Source organism: Tachypleus tridentatus, chromosome 2 (assembly GCF_004210375.1).
Source record: "Tachypleus tridentatus isolate NWPU-2018 chromosome 2, ASM421037v1, whole genome shotgun sequence".
NCBI lineage: Eukaryota > Metazoa > Arthropoda > Merostomata > Xiphosura > Limulidae > Tachypleus > Tachypleus tridentatus.
Window position 1 is genome coordinate 145,117,243 of NC_134826.1, and position 22,817 is coordinate 145,140,059.

General features: G+C 37.3%; 1 protein-coding gene across 3 annotated transcripts in view; it reads right to left on the minus strand.

Annotated features, from left to right (window-relative positions):
- Nucleotides 1–22,817, minus strand: part of LOC143245294 (glucose transporter type 1-like) — a 582,725-nt gene that overhangs the window by 396,207 nt on the left and 163,701 nt on the right. Inside the window, exons 1-2 of one of the 3 annotated variants that reach the window (XM_076491479.1) lie at nucleotides 7,510–7,610; nucleotides 363–480 (exon numbers count right to left, since the gene is read on the minus strand). The gene's annotated coding sequence lies outside the window, so the exon portion shown is untranslated. Of the gene's footprint in view, nucleotides 1–362; nucleotides 481–4,676; nucleotides 4,780–7,509; nucleotides 7,611–22,817 lie in introns of those variants that run through there. The other 2 variants (XM_076491478.1, XM_076491476.1) reach the window with 2 other exon arrangements.

The following is a 22,817-nucleotide window of genomic DNA, read 5'->3' on the forward strand; positions in this document are numbered from 1 at the left end:
AAGTGATATCAGCCACTTAAAAATGGTCATAAGACCGTCTATGATTTTATTAGAACGTTAGTGATGATTGTTCTATGTAATTATTGAACTAATCACAATTTTAACAAAGCAAAATCAACGCCAAAATCCGGGTTTCGATACCCGTGGTGGGCAGAGCACAGATAGCCCTTTTTTGTAGCTTTGTGCTCAATTCAAAAACAACAACAACAATATATATATATATATATAACAGTTGAGTGACATAGTTTATCTCTAAATAAGTAAAACTAAAAATAATTAAACGCAAACAAAGTTTACGAAAGGCTGTCTTTAAAATCTGGAATTGAAAATGTAACATAAAAAAATAAAAAGAGTTAACTTACTGTCTGACCACTACAACAGCTACTGTAACACATGATGACGTAAAACAGCCTAACCAATCAGGATTAAGAACTTCAGGCACGTGGTGTTGTTTTTCCAGTAGTACTCAGCTAACATCACCTAGATGACCAATAGTAAATCAAGTTAGAAATGGTTGAATTGCGTTCTGAAAAAAAATAAACATCACACCGTGACTTTAACAAAGCAGTAAAATTGTTATTAGTGGTTTTAACTGAACAAGTCTTTCACCATGATGTGACAAAAAAATAATATACACATAATATTTCACATTACGGTATCGGGCTGCATACCATGAGTTCAGTGTTCCAGACCGGATGTCGCTAAACGCCTTCCGCAATTTCATGTGTTCGTGCATTATAAAAGTTGCAGTTAATCCTGTGTGTAACAGATGTTTCTAGCTGTTTTCTTTTTGGTTAATGGTTCAAAACTGGGGATGGCTATATCTGTATCCCACGAATCCCTCATTTGACCGTTTAGATCTCACGTGCAAAAGGTTCTGTTCAAGTTTAAAATTCCTATTCCAATTCTATTATGTTTTTATTATATAGAGAGAGAAGAATGAAAAAAGTAACTGAACTAGAACAATTTATATAAACAGTTACGGAATAACCGGACTTCACCACTAGACATGCATAAAAACTCTGTACTTATAACTCAGAGAACAGGAGCACAACTCCAAGACTTAGGAATTCGTTGTGAGTTATTTAGGTACAGAAACAGTAATAAATTGACCAAGTATTTTGACGAAGATCTGAGTACTTTACAACAGCTCGTATGTTTCTATTGAATATTAAGTTTATAATTAGTGGAGTCAGTGTCTCATAATAAAACAAAGACAAAGAGGTTCGTCCCTATTTTAAGAGTTGTTGAAAGATAGCTACAAGTTATAAAACAATGGGTAATTGGACTTTTTTCTACACGTTCTTGTAGTTCAGTATATCAGACAACGAGCAAAGCAGCACATTCAAAAGTTATAATCAAATAACTTATAACTCAATTTTTAGTGAATACGCTAAGCCGCCTGTAATGGCCAGGTGGTTAAGGCACTCGATTCATTATCCGAGGGTCGCGGGTTCGAATCTCTGTCATAACAAACATGCTTGCCTTTTCAGCCGTGGGGGCGTTACAATGTCACGGTCAATCCTACTATTCCTTGGTAAAAGAGTGACCCCAGAGTTGACGGTGGGTGGCGATGAATAGCTGCCTTCCCTCTAGTCTTACACTGCTAAATTAGGGACAGCTAGCGCAGATAGCCCTTGTGTTGCTATGCGCGAAATTCAAAACAAACCAAACCAATACGCTAAGACGGATAAACCCTAAAAGTAAATGCCAGTACAAGTAGTCCTTGTGTAGCTCTGCGTGAGATTTCTGAAACTCAACATGGGGTGTAATATCCTCCAAGATTCACTGAATGTAGTGAAAGCTGCAGGTTAGTAAGTTTCACAGCCGTTAACGTTAAAACTCGGGTTTCGATACAGGTGATGACCACAGCCAGATATCCCATCGAATAATTTTGCTCTTAACTGCAAACAAACAAATAGTGATAGATCTAAAATATGTTTCTTAACACTGACTACAATATCACTGTATATACTTGAAGACCAAAATACTGTTTTATTCACGTCAAGGACCAAAAGTTATGATATAACTTTGCAGAATCGGAAATACTTTATAACATTAACCTCAATACATAGGACTTGCTTTAAAACTGAACTCATTATTAGAGTTGAAAATCGATTTGAAAGTCGTATGTACTTAATGTATCAGTTTGGACCACAACTGTCACGTAGTTAGCGCAATGAGAAGGAAACACAAAATCTTTAAGTACAACTTTTCAGTGTTTTTCAAAAGTATATAATTTCTCTTCGTATCATATGTTTATGACATATAAACATAACTATCAAATTGTCTTTATTTATTTCCAGTTTGGTTCGAAACCTATCGCAACCCTTTCCAATAATTCACTTTACCAGGAACTTGTAGATGTTGTGTTACGGAAAGCTAAAGCAGCCTAGCTAGGATTTGTGGCTAAATATGTTGTCTTTCGTAATTTTATGTCCGTGTAAATATTGCGGTCTTCTGCAGGTACCTTGATGACTCTCAGGTCTTGTTTTAAAGTTAAAGTTATATGTAGCAAATAAATCCGTTTGAGCAACAATGTCACAATATTAAGTAAAAGAGAAAAGAGATGAAAATTGAAACGAGAACTTGTAAATTCGGATAAGCTCGATATCCGTGCACGTTCGTGACACGCAGGACTACGAGAGTATATTAAGTACACGTAGAAATAGACATGGCGTGCACGAGAACGTGGAACGTCGTTGTTCAAGCTATTGAATGAATAGCAATAAGGCGAGAGGGTTTTAAGATCGTATAGTACTGTAAATCAGAGATACATTATATAAAATAGCTTTACCACACTGCACGCGCCCAGCTCAAGGACTCGGTAGTGCCACGTGGTATACGTCATAATTTAGGATGTAATTTATTATTCCTCGGATAAATCAACCGACGATAGTTACGGCTTTTTAACACTGAAAGTGTCTTGTGTTTTATTTGGACGGAACTTTCAACTAGATGAAGTCGGTTTTGTACGAAATAATTTTTTGTGAACTTTCGGATTTAAAAGAAAGAAGAAACGTTAATGTATTCTCAGGGCATTCAGGTTACTAGTTAATTGAATCAACAACACCAACACAATTTAAGGTATTAACAGCAACAAGGTTTATGGTGAATACCTGTGAAATAAAATTATTTCATGTATGGTGAATTTGGCACAACTCACCGTCTCGGCATGGCCAGGTGGTTAGAACACTTGACTCGTAATCCGAGGATCGCGGGTTCGAATCCCCCGTAGCACCAAACATGTACGCCCTTTCAGCCGGTGGGGCGTTATAATGTTACGGTCAATCCCATAGTTCGTTGGTAAAAGAGTAGCCCAAGAGTTGGCGATGGGTGGTGATGACTAGCTGCCTTCCCTCTAGTCTTACACTGCTAAATTAGGGACGACTAGCGCAGATAGCCTTGCGCGAATTTCAAAACAATCTTTTCTTTTACTAAGGTTAGCTATTAATGAAACAGACCATCGAAGGTCTGAGTAAAAATCAAACTAAGTTCAAGTCGAATGAACAACTATTTAAAAGTGTGTTTATGGATTAAAAAAATGGACTTCCTTCCTATTAGTTTACAGTACAATGAAAATGATTTATACAATATGTTGACATCACAGTGTTCGGTCCAAATACCGCCTTTTATGTGAGACAAATGTGAGGTATAATTCCATTTACTTATTTTATAATTTCTAACATTTATCTAGTCTGAACCTTTTAACACCAGCCAACATCAGCTGATGCTTCTACCTATAACATTCCCACTGTTTAAGGGTTAATCTGTAATTTCAGGACTTATGTTTTAAAAAAACAACTGTAATGTAAGAGTTTCAAGATAAGATAGGAAAGGTGAACCTTCTCGAGTAAAGAAGAATTCTGTCTCACACCATTAAAAGTAAAACGTTCATCATAAAACCACGTGGCACGCATCTCGTGTTTAAGTTTGTACTGTGCCTAAGATTTAGAGCACGAGAATGACAAATGCCACGACTGTATGCGAACAGTAATAACAACATGGAAATGATGTGTTCAACATTTAGAAAATTAAAACATAACACTTAGAACACAAAACATACAGACATAGCACACAGAACACAAAGAAAATACATACACGAAACATAAAACGCAAAAATATAATAATTTGAGCTTGGAAGTGATATATAGAACATTTAGAAAATTAAGACAATAAATATAACACCTAGAACACAAAGACAACACACACACAACACTTAGAATATAAAAACATATTATAACATTTTGATCATGAAAATGATATATACAACAGTTAGAATATTAAAACAATAAACATAACACTTAGAACACAAAAACAACACATACATAACGCTTAGAACATAAAAATATATAACATTTTGAGCATGCAAATGATAAATACAACATTCAGGTTTGGAAACAATCCATCATTTTACAAATATTTGAAAGATGCACACATTATTTAGAACATGAAAACATACACACTCAAATTAGAATATTAGAACATTATATACAATGTTAAAATAGTGCACATTGCAAACATCTTGGGGAAATACAGAGACAGACTACAAGTTTTTGAGCTAATAGGAACTTGAGGTTCAACATTCTTGATTTGATAATTTTAATAAACTAGATATGTTGTTATTAAACCTTCAGCATGTTTTTATAATTTCATTCTATATAAAAATGAATCACCTGTCTTTTCCTCAATCCTTTCACTTTGGTAGTTTTATATTTAAAAATTCATGGTTCCACCACTATGCCAGCAGGATATCTGTGTACTACTGTAATATTAAAACAGGGCGTGACTTTAATATCCTAGCACAGAAAATATATCGACGCTGTATTTCAATGTTTTTGCCACACCAGTATTAGAACTTCATCCAATGAACCACTGTCTTTAATTATACACGTCAGATATGATGCGGACGTTCTAATCAATGTATTTATTTCGCAAGAATATTTCATAAAAGTTGGCTTGGGGAGTGATTTCGCGTTTTACTCACAACTTTGTTCTTCACTGAGATTGGCTAACTTTTCAACAAGATGTAACACTTGGACTTATCTCGCCGTGTGTTTTTAACAGTTATAACGAGATTCATGATTACAAAATGTATTCGTAACCAAAAGAAAAATATATAAATACACACGTGCGAAACACAAGGCTAAAAAAAAAAAGATAAAACCTGGCTTTTAGAGGTAAAATACATAATGTTATAGAAGGATATCATAAGATTCTATTAAGTCTATACTATAAAGCTCTACTGAGTGGTATTATAAGGTTGTATTAAGTTATATTATAAGGTTCTATTAAGTTATATTATAAGGTTCTACTGAGTGATATTATGAGACTGTATTGAGTGACATTATAAGGTTCTGTTAGTTGGCATTATAAGGTCCTATTGAATGGTATTTTCTGTTTGGGATATTATTTGAATGTGCAGTTTTAATTTAATAACTGTTAAGATTGTTATTATCTGGTGTGGCATATGATGTTTCTTGGTATCTTAATATCAATAGCCTTTATCTCACAGTACTATCAACATTAGAGTTAACTACTACAATGTTCTGGTGAAAGGTCGTGTCATTTGTTTGTTTTGAATTTCGTGCAAAGCTACACGAGGGCTGTCACGTGTATCATTAAATAAATGAAGTAAAGGGAAGGATTTTTTCGCCTTGCTGTTTGAACTATTATTGTTCCTATAAGTAAACAGTGCTTGAGTACTTATATATATATCATGATTACAGTAACTCTTGAGATGTTGAGCCAAAAGTAGTCGCCATTTGAGGGTAAACGATAAGAAACTGAGAATACATTTTACGATAAAAATATCAAAGTTGTTTTTGTTTGTTTGTTTTGAATTTTGCGCAAAGCTGCTCAAGGGCTATCTGCGCTAGCCGTCTCTAATTTAGTAGTGTAAGACTAGAGGGAAGGCAGTTAGTCATCACCACCTACCGCCAACTCTTGGGCTACTCTTTTACCAACGAATAGTGGGATTGACAGTTACATTATAATGCCCCCACGGCTGAAAGGGCGAACATGTGTGGTGGGACGGGGATTCGAACCCGCGGCCCTCAGACTACGAGTTGAACACCTTAACCCACCTGTCATGCTGGGCCTGTTGTACTTGTACTTATGGCAACGCTACAAGAGTCATTTTCCACTGCCCCTAAGTTTGAGCTACTGACCACAGGGAAACCAGCTAATCAGCAGCACCTTGCAATTCACCATAACGCTAAAAGATTGATTGTCAACCTTATAACTCACTTACAGCTTAGGCCCGGCATGGCCAGGTGAATGTGGCGTTCGACTCGTAATCTGAGGGTCGCGGGTTCGAATCCTTTTCAAGCCAAATATGCTCTCCCTTTCAACCGTGGGGACATTACAATATGGTGGACTTCCCTCTATTCTTACACTGATAAATTAGGGACGGCTAGCGCAGATAGCCCTCGTGTAGCTTTGCGCGAAATTAAAAAAAAAGCTACAAATAAACAACATTTAAAACCTTATTTAGAGGATATCTTGTCATATCGCTCGGATTCGAACGTGGTGAGCTACGTTCGAAATGTAGTGCCTCATATATTAATCTGCAGGAATCCTCATTAGCCGCGGCACTTGAACTTATTTTAGGTAGAATTAATGTAAATTAATCTATGAGACTTTTTTCATTTTATTAGACATATATTTGTCACCACAATTTCTACTTACCTCCTCTCAAATTGAAATGATTTTAAACAGTATTAGAAATCATTAACAAGCAAAAACTCGGCCGTTTTACGAGTCGATTTGGCGCGGCAGAAAGTAAACTCCTTTGGCAGATGTGAAGTTCAACAAACTTGCTGCGTAAATATGTTATGCTTGAAACACAAATCGTTATTGTAGATCAGCACAGATTTCAATAAATCATTATCTGTGTCGAGTTTGGATACACGTGGTGGCAACGCCTACCACGTGTAGCTTTGCGCTTAACAAGAAACAAAACAAACAAGAAAATTACTAGACAGTCATGGAGAACTTCTGGTGCTATAATTATTTCAGCTGAGAGTTTGCCATGAAAAAAAGTTCATTATATTATAATAACAATGTAATTATATTTACAATGAAACAATAGAAAGTTAGCGAGTAGCAATAGATAGGTGCATGTATACAAAGCGACAACTAGTATTCGTCAGTAATGAAAAACCCATTATTATTATTAAATGCGGCGAGTCAAAAGGCAAGCTGGGTTTTCTTCATCCGTAATGCGAAAATATGAACCAGTTTTTTTTTTCATAACCAAAAAAAGACGAATGACAAACCTTCGTGATTATCTCGTCATTTCATTGGATCGTCGAATATTCAACCCCTTCATTTCATTGTTAATTCACAAAGAAATTGTTTGTCTTAATGGTTCTCTAGCCATTCAAGCTCGCGTACCACTTTTTATTAACAATTTTTTCTCAAGTACAAACCCAGGCCTAATTAAAAATATACAACAACAACAACAACAGAAATCCATTCTCCAAAATTAATATTTTTAACACTTACCCATCAGTAGTTTGTGGTTTAGTGGTGGAAAAGGAGAAAACTACATTACGGGCTATCTGCGCTCTGCCCACCACGGCGAGCGAGACTCGATCTTTTTAATGTCTTAAGCCTACAAAGTTACTGCTGAAACACTTAAGGAACACGTAATGCGATTCTAATAAATTTAAGTAAAAGAAAAATATATATTGACAATTCTGGGCAGGCGAAGGACGAGTGTAGATGCAAGGACTCTAGTATGTATACGTAAGCTGGAAGATCGAATTTAGTTTGTTTGTTAATTTGTGTTTTGAATTTCGCCTACGACACAAGGATTGTCTGCACTAGCCGTCCTTAATTTAGCAGTGTAAGACTAGAGGAAAAGCAGCTAAACATCACCACCCACCGCCATCTCTAGAGCTACTCTTCTACCAACGAATATGGGGATTGATCGTCACATTATAACGCCCGCACGGCTGAAAGGGCGGGCATGTTTGGTGTGACTGTGATTCGAACCCGCGATCCTAAGATTAAGAGTCTAGCGCCCTAAACCACCTCGCTATGCCGGGCCAGATTGAGCCTGGTCACAACATAAGCCCGTCATAGTCAGGTGGTTAAGGCATTCGACTCACAATCTTAGCCGTGGGGGGCGTCATTATTTTACGATCAACCCCACTATTCGTTGGTAAACTAGTAGCCCGAGAGTTGGCAATGGGTTGTGATGGCTAGCTGCCTTCTCTATAGTCTTACACTGCTAAATTTAGGGACGAGTAGTGCAGATAACCCTCGTGTAGATCTCAGCGAAATTCAAAAACAAAACAAACCAAACCATGCACCAAAAAAGAAACTTTGTGAACCTGACGATGACCGAAGAAGGTCGAAACGTTGTTCGCTCTTCTATGTAAAAAGTGTTTTCTCAGCCCAAACGAGCCGTTTTTGCATATAAACAAACTGTTTAGTAGTTCTAAATTACGAATAGCTATACTTGAATTATAGGGTCTTTCAACTGGTTGTTTAACACGTCTTGCATGAACGTACAAGCTGAACGTACCAAATCACACAGATATAAATAAAAGAATGCTTAAACTTTACAGGCCTCTCAGTTGTTAAAATATTAAAGTTATAACGAACTTATAACTACATACATAACTACAAGTTGACAGGGATTCCAGTTCATTTCTTAAAGCTGTCACACCACGAAGCGTATCACTACCATTATAATTACACTTTACCCAGGAGCCAGATAAGTATCTAATACAAACAAAAACTATAATTCCTCAGTTATGTTCAGGTCAATTCGCACACCAAGAGAACGAATAAAACCTTTCGCCTACGACCGTGATGTATTATAAATAAGGTTGGTACGGTATTATTTTGGCAGCTACTAAGTGTGGACTATTCACAGAAGGATATTTCCGACAAATAACACCAACATACAATAAATAAGGGTTATCCAAGTATGTGAAACTTTTGTACACGTTGTCTGCAAGGTTCACTTGATTTAATGTGAGCGGCTCTAGTACACATTGTCTACAAGATCAACCTGATTTAATGTGAGCAGCTCTAGTACACATTGTCTACAAGATCAACCTGATTTAATGTGAGCAGCTCTAGTACACATTGTCTACAAGATCAACATGACTTACTGTGAGCAGCTCTAGTACACATTGTCTACAAGATCAACCTGACTTACTGTGAGCAGCCTAGTACACATTGTCTACAACATCAACTTGATTTAATGTGAGCAGCTCCAGTACACATTGTCTACAAGATCAACCTGATTTAATGTGAGCAGCTCTAGTACACATTGTCTACAAGATCAACATGTTTTAATGTGAGCAGCTCTTGTACACATTGTCTACAAGATCAACCTGACTTACTGTGAGCAGCTCTAGTACACATTGTCTACAAGATCAACTTGATTTAATGTGAGCAGCTCCAGTACACATTGTCTACAAGATCAACTTGATTTAATGTGAGCAGCTCCAGTACACATTGTCTACAAGATCAACCTGACTTAATGTGAGCAGCTCTAGTACACATTGTCTACAAGATCAACTTGATTTAATGTGAGCAGCTCCAGTACACATTGTCTACAAGATCAACTTGATTTAATGTGAGCAGCTCCAGTACACATTGTCTACAAGATCAACCTGACTTAATGTGAGCAGCTCTAGTACACATTGTCTACAAGATCAACATGATTTAATGTGAGCAGCTCTAGTACACATTGTCTACAAGATCAACATTTTTTAATGTGAGCAGCTCTAGTACACATTGTCTAGAAGATCAACTTGATTTAATGTGAGCAGCTCTATTTCACATTGTCTACAAGATTGATTTAATGTGAGCAGCTCTAGTACACATTGTCTACAAGATCCCTGACCTGACTTACATGTGAGCAGCTCTAGTACACATTGCCTACAAGATCAACCTGACTTACTGTGAGCAGCTCTTGTACACATTGTCTAGAAGATCAACCTGACTTACTGTGAGCAGCTCTAGTACACATTGTCTAGAAGATCAACCTGACTTACTGTGAGCAGCTCTAGTACACATTGTCTACAAGATCAACATGATTTAATGTGAGCAGCTCTAGTACACATTGTCTACAAGATCAACCTGACTTACTGTGAGAAGCCTAATACATATTGTCTACAAGATCGACATGATTTAATGTGAGCAGCTCCAGTACACATTGTCTACAAGATCAACCTGACTTATTGTGAGCAGCTCTAGTACACATTGTCTACAAGATCAACCTGACTTACTGTGAGCAGCTCTAGTACACATTGTCTAGAAGATCAACCTGACTTACTGTGAGCAGCTCTAGTACACATTGTCTAGAAGATCAACCTGACTTACTGTGAGCAGCTCTAGTACACATTGTCTACAAGATCAACATGATTTAATGTGAGCAGCTCTAGTACACAATGTCTACAAGATCAACCAGACTTACTGTGAGAAGCCTAGTACATATTGTCTACAAGATCAACCTGACTTACTGTGAGCAGCTCTAGTACACATTGTCTAGAAGATCAACCTGACTTACTGTGAGCAGCTCTAGTACACATTGTCTACAAGATCAACATGATTTAATGTGAGCAGCTCTAGTACACATTGTCTACAAGATCAACCTGACTTACTGTGAGAAGCCTAGTACATATTGTCTACAAGATCAACATGATTTAATGTAAGCAGCTCCAGTACACATTGTCTACAAGATCAACCTGACTTATTGTGAGCAGCTCCAGTACACATTGTCTACAAGATCAACCTGATGTAATGTGAGCAGCTCTAGTACACATTGTCTAGAAGATCAACTTGATTTAATGTGAGCAGCTCTAGTTCACATTGTCTACAAGATCAACCTGACTTACTGTGAGCAGCTCTAGTACACATTGTCTACAAGATCAATCTGACTTCCTGTGAGCAGCTCTAGTACACATTGTCTAGAAGATCAACCTGACTTACTGTGAGCAGCTCTAGTACACATTGTCTAGAAGATCAACCTGACTTACTGTGAGCAGCTCTAGTACACATTGTCTACAAGATCAACATGATTTAATGTGAGCAGCTCTAGTACACATTGTCTACAAGATCAACCTGACTTACTGTGAGCAGCTCTAGTACACATTGTCTACAAGATCAACTTGATTTAATGTGAGCAGCTCCAGTACACATTGTCTACAAGATCAACCTGACTTACTGTGAGCAGCTCTAGTACACATTGTCTACAAGATCAACTTGATTTAATGTGAGCAGCTCCAGTACACATTGTCTACAAGATCAACCTGATTTAGTGTGAGCAGCTCTAGTACACATTGTCTACAAGATCAACTTGATTTAATGTGAGCAGCTCTAGTACACATTGTCTACAAGATCAACCTGACTTACTGTGAGCAGCTCTAGTACACATTGTCTACAAGATCAACCTGACTTACTGTGAGAAGCCTAGTACACATTGTCTACAAGATCAACTTGATTTAATGTGAGCAGCTCCAGTACACATTGTCTACAAGATCAACCTGATTTAGTGTGAGCAGCTCTAGTACACATTGTCTACAAGATCAACTTGATTTAATGTGAGCAGCTCCAGTACACATTGTCTACAAGATCAACTTGATTTAATGTGAGCAGCTCCAGTACACATTGTCTACAAGATCAACATGATTTAATGTGAGCAGCTCTAGTACACATTGTCTACAAGATCAACATTTTTTAATGTGAGCAGCTCTAGTACACATTGTCTACAAGATCAACATGACTTACTGTGAGCAGCTCTAGTACACATTGTCTACAAGATCAACATGTTTTAATGTGAGCAGCTCTTGTACACATTGTCTACAAGATCAACCTGACTTACTGTGAGCAGCTCTAGTACACATTGTCTACAAGATCAACTTGATTTAATGTGAGCAGCTCCAGTACACATTGTCTACAAGATCAACTTGATTTAATGTGAGCAGCTCCAGTACACATTGTCTACAAGATCAACCTGATTTAATGTGAGCAGCTCCAGTACACATTGTCTACAAGATCAACCTGATTTAATGTGAGCAGCTCTTGTACACATTGTCTACAAGATCAACCTGACTTACTGTGAGCAGCTCTAGTACACATTGTCTACAAGATCAACTTGGTTTAATGTGAGCAGCTCTAGTACACATTGTCTACAAGATCAACTTGATTTAATGTGAACAGCTCTAGTACACATTGTCTACAAGATCAACCTGATTTAGTGTGAGCAGCTCTAGTACACATTGTCTACAAGATCAACTTGATTTAATGTGAGCAGCTCTAGTTCACATTGTCTACAAGATCAACCTGACTTACTGTGAGCAGCTCTAGTACACATTGTCTACAAGATCAACCTGACTTACTGTGAGATAGTACAGTCTACAAGATCAACATGATTTAATGTGAGCAGCTCTAGTTCACATTGTCTACAAGATCAACCTGACTTACTGTGAGCAGCTCTAGTACACATTGTCTACAAGATCAACCTGACTTACTGTGAGCAGCTCTAGTACACATTGTCTACAAGATCAACATGATTTAATGTGAGCAGCTCTAGTACACATTGTCTACAAGATCAACCTGACTTACTGTGAGAAGCCTAGTACATATTGTCTACAAGATCAACATGATTTAATGTGAGCAGCTCCAGTACACATTGTCTACAAGATCAACCTGACTTATTGTGAGCAGCTCCAGTACACATTGTCTACAAGATCAACCTGATGTAATGTGAGCAGCTCTGGTACACATTGTCTAGAAGATCAACTTGATTTAATGTGAGCAGCTCTAGTTCACATTGTCTACAAGATCAACCTGACTTACTGTGAGCAGCTCTAGTACACATTGTCTACAAGATCAACCTGACTTACTGTGAGCAGCTCTAGTACACATTGTCTAGAAGATCAACCTGACTTACTGTGAGCAGCTCTAGTACACATTGTCTAGAAGATCAACCTGACTTACTGTGAGCAGCTCTAGTACACATTGTCTACAAGATCAACATGATTTAATGTGAGCAGCTCTAGTACACATTGTCTACAAGATCAACCTGACTTACTGTGAGAAGCCTAGTACATATTGTCTACAAGATCAACATGATTTAATGTGAGCAGCTCCAGTACACATTGTCTACAAGATCAACCTGACTTATTGTGAGCAGCTCCAGTACACATTGTATACAAGATCAACCTGACTTACTGTGAGCAGCTCTAGTACACATTGTCTACAAGATCAACATGATTTAATGTGAGCAGCTCTAGTACACATTGTCTACAAGATCAACCTGACTTACTGTGAGAAGCCTAGTACATATTGTCTACAAGATCAACATGATTTAATGTGAGCAGCTATAGTACACATTGCCTACAAGATCAACATGTTTTAATGTGAGCAGCTCTAGTACACATTGTATACAAGATCAACCTGACTTACTGTGAGCAGCTATAGTACACATTGTCTACAAGATCAACATGATTTAATGTGAACAGCTCCAGTACACATTGTCTACAAGATCAACCTGATTTACTGTGAGCAGCTCTAGTACACATTGTCTACAAGATCAACTTGATTTAATGTGAGCAGCTCTAGTACACATTGTCTACAAGATCAACCTGACTTACTGTGAGAAGCCTAGTACATATTGTCTACAAGATCAACCTGACTTACTGTGAGCAGCTCTAGTACACATTGTCTAGAAGATCAACCTGACTTACTGTGAGCAGCTCTAGTACACATTGTCTACAAGATCAACATGATTTAATGTGAGCAGCTCTAGTACACATTGTCTACAAGATCAACCTGACTTGCTGTGAGAAGCCTAGTACATATTGTCTACAAGATCAACATGATTTAATGTAAGCAGCTCCAGTACACATTGTCTACAAGATCAACCTGACTTATTGTGAGCAGCTCCAGTACACATTGTCTACAAGATCAACCTCATTTAATGTGAGCAGCTCTAGTACACATTGTCTACAAGATCAACTTGATTTAATGTGAGCAGCTCTAGTTCACATTGTCTACAAGATCAACCTGACTTACTGTGAGCAGCTCTAGTACACATTGTCTACAAGATCAACATGATTTAATGTGAGCAGCTCCAGTACACATTGTCTACAAGATCAACATGATTTAATGTGAGCAGCTCTAGTTCACATTGTCTAAAAGATCAACCTGACTTACTGTGAGCAGCTCTAGTACACATTGTCTACAAGATCAACCTGACTTACTGTGAGCAGCTCTAGTACACATTGTCTAGAAGATCAACCTGACTTACTGTGAGCAGCTCTAGTACACATTGTCTGGAAGATCAACCTGACTTACTGTGAGCAGCTCTAGTACACATTGTCTACAAGATCAACATGATTTAATGTGAGCAGCTCTAGTACACATTGTCTAGAAGATCAACCTGACTTACTGTGAGCAGCTCTAGCACACATTGTCTACAAGATCAACATGATTTAATGTGAGCAGCTCTAGTACACATTGTCTACAAGATCAACCTGACTTACTGTGAGAAGCCTAGTACATATTGTCTACAAGATCGACATGATTTAATGTGAGCAGCTCCAGTACACATTGTCTACAAGATCAACCTGACTTATTGTGAGCAGCTCCAGTACACATTGTATACAAGATCAACCTGACTTACTGTGAGCAGCTCTAGTACACATTGTCTACAAGATCAACATGATTTAATGTGAGCAGCTCTAGTTCACATTGTCTACAAGATCAACCTGACTTACTGTGAGCAGCTCTAGTACACATTGTCTACAAGATCAACCTGACTTACTGTGAGAAGCCTAGTACATATTGTCTACAAGATCAACATGGTTTAATGTGAGCAGCTCCAGTACACATTGTATACAAGATCAACATGATTTAATGTGAGCAGCTCTAGTTCACACTGTCTAAAAGATCAACCTGACTTACTGTGAGCAGCTCTAGTACACATTGTCTAGAAGATCAACCTGACTTACTGTGAGCAGCTCTAGTACACATTGTCTACAAGATCAACATGATTTAATGTGAGCAGCTCTAGTACATATTGTCTACAAGATCAACCTGACTTACTGTGAGAAGCCTAGTACATATTGTTTACAAGATCAACCTCACTTACTGTGAGCAGCTATAGTACACATTGTCTACAAGATCAACATGATTTAATGTGAGCAGCTCTAGTACACATTGTATACAAGATCAACCTGACTTACTGTGAGCAGCTCTAGTACACATTGTCTACAAGATCAACTTGATTTAATGTGAGCAGCTCTAGTACACATTGTCTACAAGATCAACCTCATTTAATGTGAGCAGCTTTAGTACATATTGTCTACAAGATCAACTTGATTTAATGTGAGCAGCTCTAGTACACATTGTCTACAAGATCAACTTGATTTAATGTGAGCAGCTCTAGTACACATTGTCTACAAGATCAACCTCATTTAATGTGAGCAGCTTTAGTACATATTGTCTACAAGATCAACTTGATTTAATGTGAGCAGCTCTAGTACACATTGTCTAGAAGATCAACTTGATTTAATGTGAGCAGCTCTAGTTCACATTGTCTACAAGATCCACCTGACTTACTGTGAGCAGCTCTAGTACACATTGTCTACAAGATCAACCTGACTTACTGTGAGCAGCTCTAGTACACATTGTCTAGAAGATCAACCTGACTTACTGTGAGCAGCTCTAGTACACATTGTCTAGAAGATCAACCTGACTTACTGTGAGCAGCTCTAGTACACATTGTCTACAAGATCAACATGATTTAATGTGAGCAGCTCTAGTACACATTGTCTACAAGATCAACCTGACTTACTGTGAGAAGCCTAGTACATATTGTCTACAAGATCGACATGATTTAATGTGAGCAGCTCCAGTACACATTGTCTACAAGATCAACCTGACTTATTGTGAGCAGCTCCAGTACACATTGTATACAAGATCAACCTGACTTACTGTGAGCAGCTCTAGTACACATTGTCTACAAGATCAACATGATTTAATGTGAGCAGCTCTAGTTCACACTGTCTAAAAGATCAACCTGACTTACTGTGAGCAGCTCTAGTACACATTGTCTACAAGATCAACCTGACTTACTGTGAGAAGCCTAGTACATATTGTCTACAAGATCAACATGATTTAATGTGAGCAGCTCCAGTACACATTGTATACAAGATCAACATGATTTAATGTGAGCAGCTCTAGTTCACATTGTCTAAAAGATCAACCTGACTTACTGTGAGCAGCTCTAGTACACATTGTCTAGAAGATCAACCTGACTTACTGTGAGCAGCTCTAGTACACATTGTCTACAAGATCAACATGATTTAATGTGAGCAGCTCTAGTACATATTGTCTACAAGATCAACCTGACTTACTGTGAGAAGCCTAGTACATATTGTTTACAAGATCAACCTGACTTACTGTGAGCAGCTATAGTACACATTGTCTACAAGATCAACATGATTTAATGTGAGCAGCTCTAGTACACATTGTATACAAGATCAACCTGACTTACTGTGAGCAGCTCTAGTACACATTGTCTACAAGATCAACTTGATTTAATGTGAGCAGCTCTAGTACACATTGTCTACAAGATCAACCTCATTTAATGTGAGCAGCTTTAGTACATATTGTCTACAAGATCAACTTGATTTAATGTGAGCAGCTCTAGTACACATTGTCTACAAGATCAACTTGATTTAATGTGAGCAGCTCTAGTACACATTGTCTACAAGATCAACCTCATTTAATGTGAGCAGCTTTAGTACATATTGTCTACAAGATCAACTTGATTTAATGTGAGCAGCTCTAGTACACATTGTCTACAAGATCAACTTGATTTAATGTGAACAGCTCTTGTCTACAAGATCAACCTCATTTAATGTGAGCAGCTTTAGTACATATTGTCTACAAGATCAACTTGATTTAATGTGAGCAGCTCTAGTACACATTGTCTACAAGATCAACTTGATTTAATGTGAACAGCTCTGGTACACATTGTCTACAAGATCATCTTGATTTAATGTGAGCGGCTCTAGTACACAGGAGCTGTAAGATTAATGTTACTTACTTCAACTAACCCTGATACACAAATATTTAATCATTTTGTTGCTAGCCCAACTATCTAAGCTCTCTGATTGGTGCGCGCTATTTGCAGTTGTTACTACATTAAACTTGCATGTACCTGTATAAACGTCACTACATAATACACTTATAACTCACCACAGTTCACCATTATGAACAACATTTTGTTTATTTTCTCTTGCACAAAGTTACTGATGTGTTGTAGAATTCTCCTAACAGTATAACTCAGTAGCAAGAGGCAAATAGAATGATCGATCGGGCTTCGTATATATTTGTGTTGTGTTAAACATGTTAGCTGTTGTAAGATTGAGAAGGATTGGTAACATGAATACTATACATAATTTAAGTCCTTGGTTCACTGTGATGAGTGAAAGAACGCTAAAATATTATGTATATAATTTAAGGACACCAACAGAACTGTTGACCTGTCTTGTCAATTCAGTCACTAGGACAAACTTCAAACAACATTTATGGTTATCTTTCTTCATTGAAGTTTCATATAGATCTGTTTTAAACCGCTTTAATGAAACTGCATCTACCACATCTAGAGACAACTCCTTCCATAGATCAACCACGTTTTTTAAAAAAATGAAGCAGTGTCAGCTGAAAATAACCCCTACTTTGTCGAAATTTGTATTGTATCACCCAAGTACCAGCACTTCTCTCTTCTTTAAGAAGCTATGTCTTCTTCTTACGATATGTTTTTAACTAGGGTTAGTGATGAGGGGTACACTTACCTGAAACCGATGTAACTCGGAAACCAATGGTGAATCAAATTATTTCTTTAGTTGATATTGGTTTCCATTCTGTAATGTTTAATTACCTGTACACATATATCTTCATCTGGATGTAATGTTCTGTACACATATATCTTCATCTGGATGTAATGTTCTGTACACATATATCTTCATCTGGATGTAATGTTCTGTACACATATATCTTCATCTGGATGTAATGTTCTGTACACATATATCTTCATCTGGATATAATGTTCTGTACACATATATCTTCATCTGGATGTAATGTCCTGTACACATATATCTTCATCTGGATGTAATGTCCTGTACACATATATCTTCATCTGGATGTAATGTCCTGTACACATATATCTTCATCTAAATGTAATGTCTTGTACACATATATCTTCATCTAGATGTAATGTCCTGTACACATATATCTTATCTACATGTAATGTTCTGTACACATATATCTTCATCTAGATGTAATGTCCTGTACACATATATCTTCATCCAGATGTAATGTCCTGTACACATATATCTTATCTAGATGTAATGTCTTGTACACATATATCTTCATCTAGATGTAATGTCCTGTACACATATATCTTCATCTAGATGTAATGTTCTGTACACATATATCTTCATCTAGATGTAATGTCCTGTACACATATATCTTGATCTAGATGTAATGTCCTGTACACATATATCTTATCTAGATGTAATGTTCTGTACACATATATCTTATCTAGATGTAATGTTCTGTACACATATATCTTCATCTAGATGTAATGTCCTGTACACATATATCTTCATCTAGATGTAATGTCCTGTACACGTATATCTTCATCTAGATATATGTCCTGTACACATATATCTTCATCTAGATGTAATGTCCTGTACACGTATATCTTCATCTAGATATATGTTCTGTACACATATATCTGCATCTAGATGTAATGTCCTGTACACATATATCTTCATCTAGATGTAATGTCCTGTACACATATATCTTCATCTAGATGTAATGTCCTGTACACATATATCTTCATCTAGATGTAATGTCCTGTACACATATATCTTCATCTAGATGTAATGTCCTGTACACATATATCTTCATCTAGATGTAATGTCCTGTACACATACGTCAACGTCTATTTATGAAAACTACAAAGTAGATCGCATTTGATAGTGTATTTTGTATTATTTTTATATGTATTTTGTAATAGCTTTATAACAACATAAAACTGCCAAGGGTCTTCAGGTTCTAATAATGTGTGTTCTCGGTTGCGTTTATTCAGTTAAGCTTCAAGTTCAAAACAAAATTAAAGTTTCTGACATAATCAAATTTTACTCGGTACAATCTAATCTGCAGAGGTTTCAGACCTTTTCGTTTTTGTTTACGATGTTTAAGTAATTCTTATAAATCATTTGTACAGGACTGTTTGCACTAACTTAAATTACATTTTAGGTCTGACATATTCGCTTATCTTATCTTGGATAGGACGTTCTTAAGGACTGTATATGTATTTTTTTATTCGTATCAATTACACACCATGATATATATATATATATGTATCATGGTGGATGACTCGGGTTGAGCTTACAGTGACTAAACACTACATTAGTTCTATATAAGTTTAACGGTAAGCACAGATAGCCCATAACCACAAACAAACTGTAATGACTACCTCTTAAATATGTGCAAATTAACTCCATAGAAGTGCGCAGCAGCAGTCCGATTTTATTATTTTAAGCGCTAAATCGATTCTAGACTCAATAACATTCTATGATGGCCTAACATTAAGATATTAAGCCTTCGTAAAGTCAGTGCTGTTATTCAAGGGCTAACTTTAACATATTAAAGATATGGATATAATAAACTTGCTGTTGACCATGAAATGCACTCTGATTGCTAACCTTTGATGGCTCGATCTTATTAAAACTAAAATAACTCTCACTTTACAACCATTTAACACCTGAGTGTACCAAGTTCATCGAATACCTTTGGTGGTCAATTTATAATGCGCCACACTGTTACGCCTATTCGGGATGAAACTGTGTACTTTATTGTCAATCTTTATGAAGTATAGTTAATTGATTGGAAGTATGTAATTGACAAAACAGCGCATTCTGTTTGTCAGTTTTAATATACCACTCATTATGCACCAATTGGTGCACACTTCACCACCTTTAATTATTAATCTTGTTGTAGACTGATCATCCCTTTAAAGATACTGTACTAGGAACGTTTGGAAACTAATCTTTAAACGTTGATGAAGGCCTCGCCATGGCCAGATGGTTAGAGCACTCAACTCGTAATTTGAGGGTTGCGGGTTCGAATCCCCGTCACACCAAATACTCTTGCCCCTTTAGCCATGGCGGAGTTATAAAGAGATGGCCAATCCAACTATTATTTCGTAAACTAGTAGCCCAAGAGTTGGCGGTGGGTGGTAATGACTAGCTGCCTTCCTTCTAGTCTTACACTTGTAATTTAGGGCACATACTCCAAAGACAACAGCACATTCTGGCTATTCATCTTGATATATGACACCTACTCCAAATGCAGCAGCACATTTTGGCTATTTATCCTATATTCTTTAAATATAGCACCTACTCCAAAGACATCAACACATTCTGGCTATTCATCTTGATATATGACACCTACTCCAAAGATAGCAACATGTTTTGGCTATTTATCCTCGTTCCTAGTTTAGTGTATATACTCTGCAGATGGCAGCACATTCTAGTTAATCATATGCATTTCCTTGTTATTTGACACAAACTCTGTTTTCTCTGATGGTTTAGTTCTTTCAGACTTTATCCTATATACTGTTCATTGTACTATTTAATCTTATGCTGCTGCTTCCAAGTATACTTTACTAACAACACTTTGGATGAAGTATCTGCACCCCTTAGATGCCGGCCCGGCATGGCCAAGCATGTTAAGGCGTGCGACTCGTAATCTGAGGGTCGCGGGTTCGCATCCCAGTCGCGCCAAACATGCTCGCCCTTTCAGCCGTGGGGGCGTTATAATGTAACGGTCAATCCAACTATTCGTTGGTAAAAGAGTAGCCCAAAAGTTGGCGGTGGGTGGTGATGACTAGCTGCCTTCCCTCTAGTCTTACACTGCAAAATTAGGGACGGCTAGCACAGATAGCCCTCGAGTAGCTTTGTGCGAAATTCCAAAACAAACAAACAAACAAACAAACCCCTCAGATGCTGGAAATGTTCTATAACGATTGGCTTTCATCTGGCAGTTAAATTACACAATCTCAACTACATCCATTTTAGGCTTAACAATAGTAGTCCCTATGAGCCATACTAATGTGAAACCGATAACGATCTATGTAAGACGATGTGGTGATTCGTCTTTGTTTCCAGGTGTAGCACAGCCACATAACATCAATGAAAGGTTGAGACGTCTATTAACGCATAACACGAAGCAATTAGCAACACCACCTCTTTTTGACTCAGATACATTTCTGTTTCACCAATCATTGCCAGTTCGCAGTATTAGAAAAGCTACCCACCTCTCTATTGGTCCATGTTATATTTTACGGGGTTATACTCCACAACTCGGAACAAGATTTAGCCAGTTAGGTAAAAAGAGTTTGAAATACAGTTGCAACTGGTAAGATGTCACTTGAATTCAATACTGTACATAAATGTATTATGTAATTCTAAATCCTAGTTAGCGTGAAATCACTTGTCCACTTTCCATTGTACTCTTAAAGCACGTGTAGAAGAACCACAGCCACTTTAACCACAGACACTTTAAACTGCTTCACCGCGTAAAATTGAGACAACATTATACCATAGAAAACCTGCTTCACATCACAGCTCTTTAGGTAAGAATTCGCTTACAAAAGAGTGCATTAACTCTAATCACGTATCCATTCATCCGCTTATCAATCTAAGATTATATCATGGTGCAATTATCAAAAAACACATTTCTTTACCTGAATCAAAATAACTGTTATTATCCCAAAAGGGAATGCTATTATAGAAGAATATAAGATGAAGACACTTGGATAGTATTTCTTTACTTGACCTTACCAATGACCGTTTCAAAACAAAGGAATTTCGTAATTCATTATGACAAATTGTGTTTCTTTTTACTACCAGTTAATTGCTGCGATAATAATAGTAATAATAAAATTGGTAAAACAGCGAATGTGCTTTAAGTTGTTGGAAACGAAATTAATAGTTCCAAATGGTTATCACGATTCACCTTAAATCGACCGTAGCGATCCTTAAAAAAACCCTCAAAATCTCAGGAATTTTAGTGGGATTTCTTTTTCATCTCCAACTCCTGATGAACAAAAGAAAACGTTTGGTCGAATTTAAGAGTCGTTTTTTGTTTCTAACTTTTCTAATCATTTGGCCGTGGGGGCGTTATAATGTGAGGGTCAAGCCCACTATTCGTTGGTAAAAGAGTAGCCCAAAGTTGGCGGTGGGTGGTGATGACCAGTTACATTCTCTTTAGTCTTACACTGCTAAATTAGAGACGGATAGCGCAGATAGTCCTCGTGTAGCTTTGCGCGAAATTCAAAAACAAACAATTCTAATCACTTTAAAGTAACTGGGGGCCGGAATGGCGGCGTTTGACTCGTAATCCGAGGGTCGCGTTTCGAATCCCGGTCGCACCAAACATGCTCGCCCTTTCAGCCGTGGGGACATTATAATGTGTCGGTGAATCCCACTATTCGTTAGTAAAAGAGTAGCCCAAGAGTTGGCGGTGGGTGGTGATGACTAACTGCCTTCCCTCTAGTCTTACACTGCTAAATTAGGGGTGGCTTGCGCAGAGAGCCCTCGTGTAGCTTTGCGTGAAATTAAAAACAAACAAACACACACTTCCAAAGAACTTTTATTCGTCAGGCATTGATACCTTGTTATTAATTATTGTTTCTTCTCATAAATAGTTCTTTTAAAGAGAACTCCATTTAGAAAAAAAGAAACAATGCTGTTAATTGAAAA